The sequence below is a fragment of the Aquila chrysaetos genome, chromosome 4 (assembly GCF_900496995.4).
Source record: "Aquila chrysaetos chrysaetos chromosome 4, bAquChr1.4, whole genome shotgun sequence".
NCBI lineage: Eukaryota > Metazoa > Chordata > Aves > Accipitriformes > Accipitridae > Aquila > Aquila chrysaetos.
This window is the reverse complement of record NC_044007.1, coordinates 18,958,614-18,968,261: the sequence shown is the minus strand read 5'-3', so window position 1 is coordinate 18,968,261 and position 9,648 is coordinate 18,958,614.

The window sequence follows — 9,648 nt, the reverse complement described above, 5'->3', positions numbered from 1 at the left end:
GTAGGGATTGTAGAAAAGGAAAAGGAAAGAGAGAAGACAGAGAGAGAAAAAGGAAGAGAAAGATTTCACCAGTCCTGGGTCCAGCATTGGTTCAGTCAGCCTAGGGGTCCAGTCCCAGTGGGCTTGCACACCCTGAGCTTCAGTGTGTGTCCTTTTATCATCCTTGCCCCACCTTTGGGCGGGCACCCAAACTCCTCAGGTTAATGAACAGTTTGTGAGCCTTTGGGCTTGGGGGTCTTTGTGGAGTAACTTCTCCTTCCCTGCAGATGTGGCCATTGTTTGATCTTTGTATCAGAACAGGGAGCTGTGCACCCTCCAGCACTCCCTCCCCCTCCTGTTGCTGATGTCTGAGCTGATGGGCTTTTCACCTTGGTTCCTTGCTGTGCAGGGTTTGTCTTTAAGCAGAACTTGCCCCACCACAATGTTTGAGACATTAACTCTTTCAGTCTCTCACATCAGGTCACTACATTCTTGTGTGTTATTTCTAGAAGGTCAACATGCATGACCATCTGTATCCCACAGGCTGACTCACACATTATGTGTGAATGGGCCAAGAATAAACATTGTGCATTTCATTAATCTGGAGCATTGTGGGTTTGGTGCTGAAATTATTTACCAAACTACTGGTTTCAAAAAGAGAATGCTTAACAAGTTAGGCTTAAATAATCTTTCTAGGGAAGAAAGAGTGCTCAGTGCAGGCAGGAATTGAGAGGCAGCAAAGCATTATGGAAGAGGTCAGCAATCACTTCAGCCTTCTACAACATGAAGCTTCTGTCAAAGGAGTGCACATAAATGCAGGCAGCATCAATGTTTGTTATTTTTGATGTATCTTGAGAGACACAGCATAAAACTCTGTGTCCAAACAGCTCTGAATTCAAAGAAAATTCAAGGCCAAATTTATAACCAAATATCGTAACTTGGTCTCCTTTCTTTAAAGACTATAAATGGTTGGTCAGTAAATGGGATTCTGCGACTACTAGAAAATGACAGCAGACATCTCCTTGGGCTGCCCGGGCAGTGCTCAGCACATAGCAGTGCTTGCCTGGGCTGGAGCTGTTGCCAGCTTGCTCTAACAGCAACCTGGTGGCCACAGGACCATTGTCTGCCCTGAACCGAATCTCTGTGATGGTCACAGATGGGCAAGGCTGGATAAACTTGGCAGTGACCACAAGATAGGCGGTCACCCATGATGTGCCTCAGAGCTGGGGAAGGTTGCGCCAGAGGCGGGGCTGGGAGCCAGTGAGAAGGAAGCAGATCAGGGTAATAAAAGGTACTGCAATAAACCCAAGACTGAGAAGGAACCATGAAGTTCGTATTCTTCCTGGCAAGGACCTCTGGGTGCTGCCAGCTCCAGCTATTTACTGTGTTCCTTTTCGCCAACAAAGTAATTTTGAGACTAACAAAATGTTCAGTCCAAACAATTCTACAGCTCTACCTGTTGCACTTGTGACAAGCTTGGATTCTCCCACAAAATGTTGGAGCTCTAACCTGTTTCTACCTTTCCCCAAATGTTTCCTTATCAGAACCTTCTTGTTTGTGACTTGGGGATGGGATATAGAAAATTTCACTTTGGGATTTTGGTTTAAAGCATACTTCAGTTGCCTAAAGTTAGATTTTTAAAATTGTGTCTGTTCTTCTATGCAAAAAATGTTTTGTTTTTCAGCAGTTCAGTAGCAGGTATATAAATTCCTGGGGCTGGTGCATATAAAATGGTAGGCAGAATGGAATATGTTTTCATCACAGATCTCATGAGGTTTTTGATGTAAGGATATAGCCAACATCAGAACAAAGGAGTTGTGTTTATATTTTAATTTGGAGAATTATAACAACCTGGGGACGGTGTGCATATCAGATACCACTCAACTTGCTGATTTACAAGGCATGCATTTAAACACTATGGGCTTGATCCATTTGCCTAATTGGAAGCATTTATTGTTCTTGGAGATATCCTAGGTATCCTGTATGAACTCTGAAATGGTGTGTTTCCTGTATCTGACAGGCCCATGCAAATGTCTCTGATATTTAGGGCAATTCAAACAGCATAGAAATCTACCTTTAGGCAATTGAACAGATCCCTTACTGAATCATCAACTGTGACAGACCTTGCTGAAGTTGGATCTATTGCTGTTTTAGAATTTACTCATCCCTTTTGACTCCAGGTAGCTGGACAGAACATGACGCACTTTGTAGCAGTTTGACTATTTCACATTTGTGATTTAGTTCCTTTCCAACAGAACTGGAGATCTGCTGGCTTCCAGCATCATCTGAGAGCCAGAGGTTCTGTTTTGCTGAAGCAGTAAATCATAGTATCCTCATTACCTCTCCTCTTCCCATAACTAAGTCCCCCTAAACCTACCTACCTTATTCCCCATATCCATTGGTGGCATGAATGGGATGGATGCCATCTGCCAAAGAGGTAACACAAAAATAGAGAAGGAACAAGGGAAGACAGCACATCCTTATTCCTAATTCTATAATCCATGGCGAAGGCAAGTAGAAAGAAAGGGAGGTTTTACCTTTCCCTACCTAATCTCAATTTTTCTTCTCCATTCATTTAATTCTTCCTTTTCTGTCCCATTCAAAATTGTGGTCTGGAAAGAAGAGGTCCCTATTTTAGCTAGCTCACATCATGAGTTTCCTGCAGGTGCTGATTGTGTTTGGTGCTACCAGCATTGAGCACTAGCTTGTGCCTATCAAGGAACCTAAGCACATACAGTACTACTCATGTAAATAAGCATAGTTCAGGATCCCAAACTTGTGATTATACTGAAATGCATGAATCAACATATTTTAATTTCATATTATTTGTGGGAAAAATGTGAACTGATTTTGTAGCAGAGGATATAGCACTACCATTTAGAGTTGCATTTTAATATTACTTTAAAGATTGGATAAAAATAAGATTTTTTTTTTTTTTTTTTTTTTTTTAGAGTAAGAGAAATTTAGTGGTAACGATCAAGATATATTGTTGGGTTTGGATTTTATATCAGCATGTGTGTATGTGCAGTGCAGTGATAAACAATTAAGAAAACCACAATATTTTCCATAAAAATCCAATATGTTCAGTATTAGCTCTTTCAGAATTATTAAAGTGGTTGCTCTTAATGTACAAAAGTTCTGAAACTGTTTCATGTAATGAGATTTTTCTTTCTATCTTTTTCAATTATTTTTCCTTTTTTTTAAAAGGAGAATTGAGTGCTCCAGAAAACTAGTAGAACATTGAGTAGTTGCTCTGGTGACTGAAATCCTGTAATTATCTTCAAAGAGGTGAAAGAGCTTCTGTGCATTCCCTGCTAGCAGGAGGCAACATTGTAACAGCGGGACAAGATGTAGGGCCAAGAAGATAAATCACTGGAAAACCTGGATGCCTAGCTAAAGGCATGGTAACTAAATGAGCAGGTTAAATATCAGCAGTTCATTAGCAAGTACAGTTTGGCTATGCGTGGTGCATACAAATACTTGATGTTTCATAGGCTTTACTTTCTGAGTAATGTTTTGTTTTGCTAAGCAAGTAAGAAAAAGAAAATGAATGAAGTTACGCAAGTGGTTCTAGTAACTCCTTGGTTTTAATGCACTGTATTACTCTATATTCATCTTTTCTGTTTATAGGCAATAATAACCTGCTGAGCATGGCTTTGCCACTAACTATCTTTATCAATATATAAATTTATTATTCTGCACTTTGAGTACTGATTTTCTATTAAGGTGGCTTCTTTCATTCTTCTGTTGCTTTGAAAGTAAAGAAAATAGTGAAACCTAAGAAATTCAGAGAAAATTTCAGGATTGTTGACAGCAGTTTTAAAGTTTAAGAGATCTTATATTTGAGGGCCAAATCTAATGTAGATTTCTTCCTAGCCCATCTTACTCTTTTTTGGAAAGTAGTTATTTCTGTTCACTGGTTTTCGCTGAAATCACTGTTATCCGCTGGAGTCAGTAATTACTTAAGACTAGCAGAATTTGCCTTTGCCTAAATCTAAGATCCTTATGTCATTTGTGTTTATTTTACAGAACACTAACAAAATTACAATTATCAATTTTCCTTGAATATAAGCACTGAGATTTTAAAATCTATCACAAAATGTCTTCATTATGTTTTAATAGTGCTTTTATGTAACGTAGGTAATGTTATTTTAATTCCATTTTCCTCTCCCTTACCTCGGGCTGCAGACATTCTTTAACACTTAGGTGGAATGTAGGCAAGCACCCTTTTCTTGCCCCTTAGCTCATCTCTTGATACATCTTCCACAACAAGTGAGTGACATGCAGAACTGAAGCCAGTGAGTTAAAGAATATTTCAAATTTATAACTACATGGATGCGTGCATCACATTTAGTAAGTATCTGTATCATACTTCATTTAAAAACAAACAAAAAACCAACAAAACAAAACAAAAATCTCCACACTTTTATGTTCCACTAATTTTAGCTGTACACAGGTTATACACATTGTCTACAAAACTCACCATGACAGAGTGGTGAACTTTGGGATCACACCACTCTGGTAGGTGTAAGATAAAGAAAATGTAAACATCATGGATAATTGTATTATCTTTTCTTGCATTGGTAACAGCTACCACTACTTCCTAAAAAGACTTTCAATTTTCTGAAATTGAATTCTTTATTGTTCATAAACTCTTTTTACAGTCATCATTGAAACAATATGACTGTTTCATGTAGGGGCTTCTTCTGCCCTCCCAGAGTTACATGACTTACCAGCCATGCCAAATGTTGAAAAAGCCCATAAAAATTAACTTTAAAGAACAAAACCTTTTCAGAGGTTACATAATGTTGTAGCCAATTGTCCTTTTCATACAGAATACTGCATTGGACTATTTGTTTAGGTTTATTCAGTTTAGTCACAGCACCAGTTATTTTAAAATTTATCCAGAGCACAGAACAGAGTAGAATTTAAAGACACTTTTCCCTTGAAAGACTTGCTATGTTGATCACATTGCTTGACCTTCTTGATAGCTAAAATTGCCTTTAATTCAGATAAATTCAACTTCTCAAAAAACTAGTGATGTTTCTTGAACTATTGCTTGAGTAAAATGTTTGGAACACGTACATCATTTTTCAATATTAGAAGAAAATGATTTGCTGAACATAGAGATGTTAAGCTCATCCGAGCAAGAAAGTCAAGTAAGGTTCACCAGAAAGATGAACAGCACTTCCCGCAGATGTCAAATTTGTGATTTAAGAATTAACACTCTCTCAGATTTCCTGGAGCATTTTCAGGCAGTGCATCAAATTCCTAGAAGACTGTCAGAAGAATGCAGGGTAGCAGCAGACACATCATTCAAGATGTATTCAGCCATGTAGTGTCTGCCCTTAGAGCTGCTATGCTTTGTGGTACTACTGTTTGCCTTCGAGAGAACATGTTGATAAATGTAGTGCCTGGCTCTAGAAATGCTCTGCATAAGCTTCAGGTATGAGTTTTCAACATGCCTATATTGGTTTCCACATTAATACGTAACACAGTTCCTAAAACTATTGATAGGATCCTGCACTTATGGATAGTCCTCTGTAACACTGTTTTGATGATTCAGCAAAGTCATTTAATTTTGCACGGGTTTGCAGATATCACTCTGCATAAAAGGCTATACAGAAACTAAAAAAAAAACCCCAGACAGACAGATGGGAATAAAATAAGAAAGTAAGCCCATTAATAAATGAGATGGATGAGAATTGTGGAGTTATTGATTTACTTAGTAAAACAGTCTCTAAGGTAAACAAATAAAGTGAAGAAGAGGGGAAAAAAAAATCTCTGCACAGGAGAGTAATGCAAAAATAAATACAAAGATGGGAGGATAACTCTAGTAATTGCTGACCAGACCTGCATGTTAGTCAAAGCAAGTAGAATTATTCCACTCATGAAATTGAATTGGAAGAAATAGTATTATTAATAATAGCAGTAACAGTAATAGAGCCTTGTATATACACAGTCATAAACAAGTGACCTTTTGAAATAATGGGATAGAGAAGATAATCTGAAATCATTATATGCATATCGATTAAAGTATTTCACAGAACATTTTTGGAAAACTTTCACACACAAAAAACCCTCACATTCAAATCTAAGTTACTCGTGAGCACTGGGAATTGCTTTGAAGACAAATTGTTATTACCTTTTTCATTTGTGAGGAAGGGTTAAAATTAGCATTTCTGAGAACATGAACCAGGAACAGAGCCAATTTATTTTAACATAAAGAATTACATTAAAAGATAGCAATTAAGGACCATGTTGCACCTTTTACTCCTATAGTCTATCTGAGTAAGAAAAGGTGAATCATTATATAAAGCTTGTGCACTGTATTTTGGTAAGACCTATGAAAAATTTTAGAATTAGAACATTTAGCTTGTGTATTTCATACGTACCTCATCTGAGATATAGAGATATATATACATATACTCAACTATGGGGAGATTTCAAAGTATCTTTTCCTATGAAAACTGTGAAAGCACCACAAAGGATGTGAAGGAAGTTTCTGACCACAGTAAAGGAAATTAGGAGACCCTCACTAATTTCAAACATTGAATGTAAAATTAAACTAGGAGCTTCAATTCACAGACTAGATCATTTATTGAACTATGGATTTCTTTATGAGAGATATCCAGATCAGCATCATTTAGAGAAATTAGATATACAATGGCAATCAAATTTAGTTTTGTTGCAAGATAGCCATTGAAAGTATGAAAAACAGGTCCATTTGTCTTGTATTAAGTAATATAGAATGCAAAAACTTCTTTTAACCAAAATAATGAGCTTCTCAAGATGTCTTTAAAACTGGTAAGGTATGAAAAAAAAAAAGTTTTCAATAGGTACACTCTTGCTATCCAAGTGCCTCCTAATCTAATTTCTTCTAAATAATCTAAGCAGATATTCTATCAAACCACATCTATGATACTAAAAACAGCATTCATTTTAGCATACAAATTTGATTGTGAATAGAAGTTATGCTTGCTATTGTTTGAGCTTTGGTACAGATATTTCTTGTCTTTTTATTTCAACTTTCTTCTCTGTACTTTTTTCTTTGACTATTTTTTTTTCTTAAACTTCCTCTTTCTGGGGTAATATTCCCTGAGAGATTGGAATTTCTGTGAATCTGTGAAAGTGTTTAGACAAAAATCTTATTAAAATTTATTTGTTTTGTAAAAATGCTTAATTGTTTCATATTTGTGCACATTGTGATAATAATAATAATCATAACAGAACATCTCAGTGTTAAGCAAAGTATACAAAAGTCCAGGAAAAAATATACTAAATGTAGTTTACAGAGATATTTTTAAATGCATACACAAAAGAAATCTTGATGGCATGTTACTAAGAACTTCAAGTACATTCTGTTGCTTAACCCTTTAAACTCTTTCAAATTCCAGAATAACGATTCTTAAAGTCATTGCTGAACCAGTACCTAATCTTGTGTAGCTTAAACAGCTTCAGCTGGTAAGAGTATCTCAAATACAGTCAACAGATCAATGCACTGAAAATGCAGTTTCTATTAACTCTATCAAAATGAGGCTCATAGATGTATTAGTGCACTTACACAGAGACACAGCTTTCAATTATAATTTTGCCTGAAAGTATTTAACAAAATTCAACAAAACTGTTCCAGTACCCTATTCTGAAGCATTCCTGTACAAACTAGCAACCTTTTGTCCACGGGAACATATTGTTCTTTCCATCAACATTTTATATGGAAGAGCTAAATGGCCCATGGTCCCGTTGGAGTGATTCTGTATTGTTGTGTCCCAAGGTTGGAGTGACTCAGGTTCGTGAATTTCCTTTGCCAGAATTAAGGTGAAATGACACCAGGGGAGTTCAAACAACAATCAACATTTATTCAACCAAGCTAACCTTGCCCAAGTACACGTGAACTTATCAAAATGAACCTTGCACCATGTCATCAAGCTGCTGTTTGAAGAGAGAAGGGAGGTGTAGGAAAAGAAATGGAAAAAGGAACATGAAACTGTGTCAGAAGGAGAGCCCTCCCATTAAGTCACAAGGTTCAAAGTGGCCCTCCTTGCTTTCTGGACTTCTTCTCAAAGAGGAGCCCAGGGGCGGCTAGATCCTCTCCTAGTCCCAGACTTGGTCAACGGTTTATGTTTAAAAGGATGAGGTGTAGGGATTGTGGAAGAGAGAGAGATCAAGAGAGAGCAAGAAAGAGAGAAGAAAAGGGCCCAGCGTTGGTCCAGCCAGCCTAGAGATCCAGTTCCGGAGGGGGCACACCGAGAACTCATCCTCCCTTTTTTTATACCTAAAGGGTCTGTCCCTGTAGGTGGGGTTTGCCATCATTGAGCAAGCACAGTGTGAGCTCAGGAGTGTTCCAGAAATGAGTCAGTGGTCTCGACATGCGCAGTTCACATTCCCAGGGTTCTCTGGAAATGGGTCGGTGGGTTTGGGGGGTGATTGGGGAGCTGCCTCTCTCTCCCTGCAGGCACGACCACTTAAGATAAGGAAATGTGGCTTTGGAGAAGCACAGTCCCATCTTCCATGGGGCCCTTTCCTCCAGGTGCATATGTTGTGCTTCTTCTCATGGTTGCTTAAGATAAGGAATTGTGGGTTTGGAGAAGCGCAGTCCCACCCTCTGTGGGGCCTTCTCCTCCAGCCACATTTTCTTGTTCACACAGCTCCAGCGCTTTTACAGAGGCCGTCTTCTCCACCAAAGTTCTTTAACAAATGTTTGAGACATTGACTATAATTTGTCAGACCGTCACATATATACACAGACTGTTATATAAAAGACATGGGCTTGAATCTCCGCAGATCTCCCACATCATGGGTAAATGCTTTTACTTTTGAACTGAGTTGCAGATGGATGATGGCGGTGTAGTGGCAACCTATTCCACTGAAGTCTGAAAAGAATTATAACATTTATTATTCAAAGAAAGGATAAAATCATGATCTTCAGGAGGAAGTTTGAGGCTGGGAATTCCAAGGCAGAGGCAGATGTGTCCTGGCAGTACACATGAGAGCCTGAGGTTGGAGAGGGAATGAGCAATATAATTTCTTCCATAGAAATCTTTTTTTTTGCCTAAAGAAGGCCAGATGTAGAAGTCAGGCATTCCAATGATCATTATTTTTGTACTGCTACTTTCAGACTATTGATCATTTTTGACCTAACAATGTCTTCGATTCTTAACAGAAATGAAGATTTTCTGAAATAGAGTACATGAGATGCCGCAAGTCAGAGCTCAGATCAAATTCTGTTCTCAGTTACATTTGTGCAACTCTGTACTCAATTCACAAAGGGAAATTAGGAAATGGAGGATTGCATTATGAATGGAAGGTTTTGCTTTAGTGGTTTCGTAGGCAGATTTTTTTTTTTTTTTTAATGTGAATTAGTAAAAGCATAATCCAAATTAAAATGATAATTATGATATACCTAACATCATTCATTCAAATTGCAGTCCTCACTTCCTGGTGATACTTGTAAACTCAATGCATTAAAATGGGTGATATTTGATATTTTAGATACTTATTTATAACCAGATGCAGAAAGAAACTAATGAGTCTTGAAATCATTCTGCCTTAATTTGAAAAAGTCACCTAAAGAAAGAACTGCAACCCCCGTGTTTTGTTTTATTTTATTTTATTTTTAATCAGCTGTAATGTGAGTGACTGTTGAAAGTTGGATTCAGCATTTAAAGC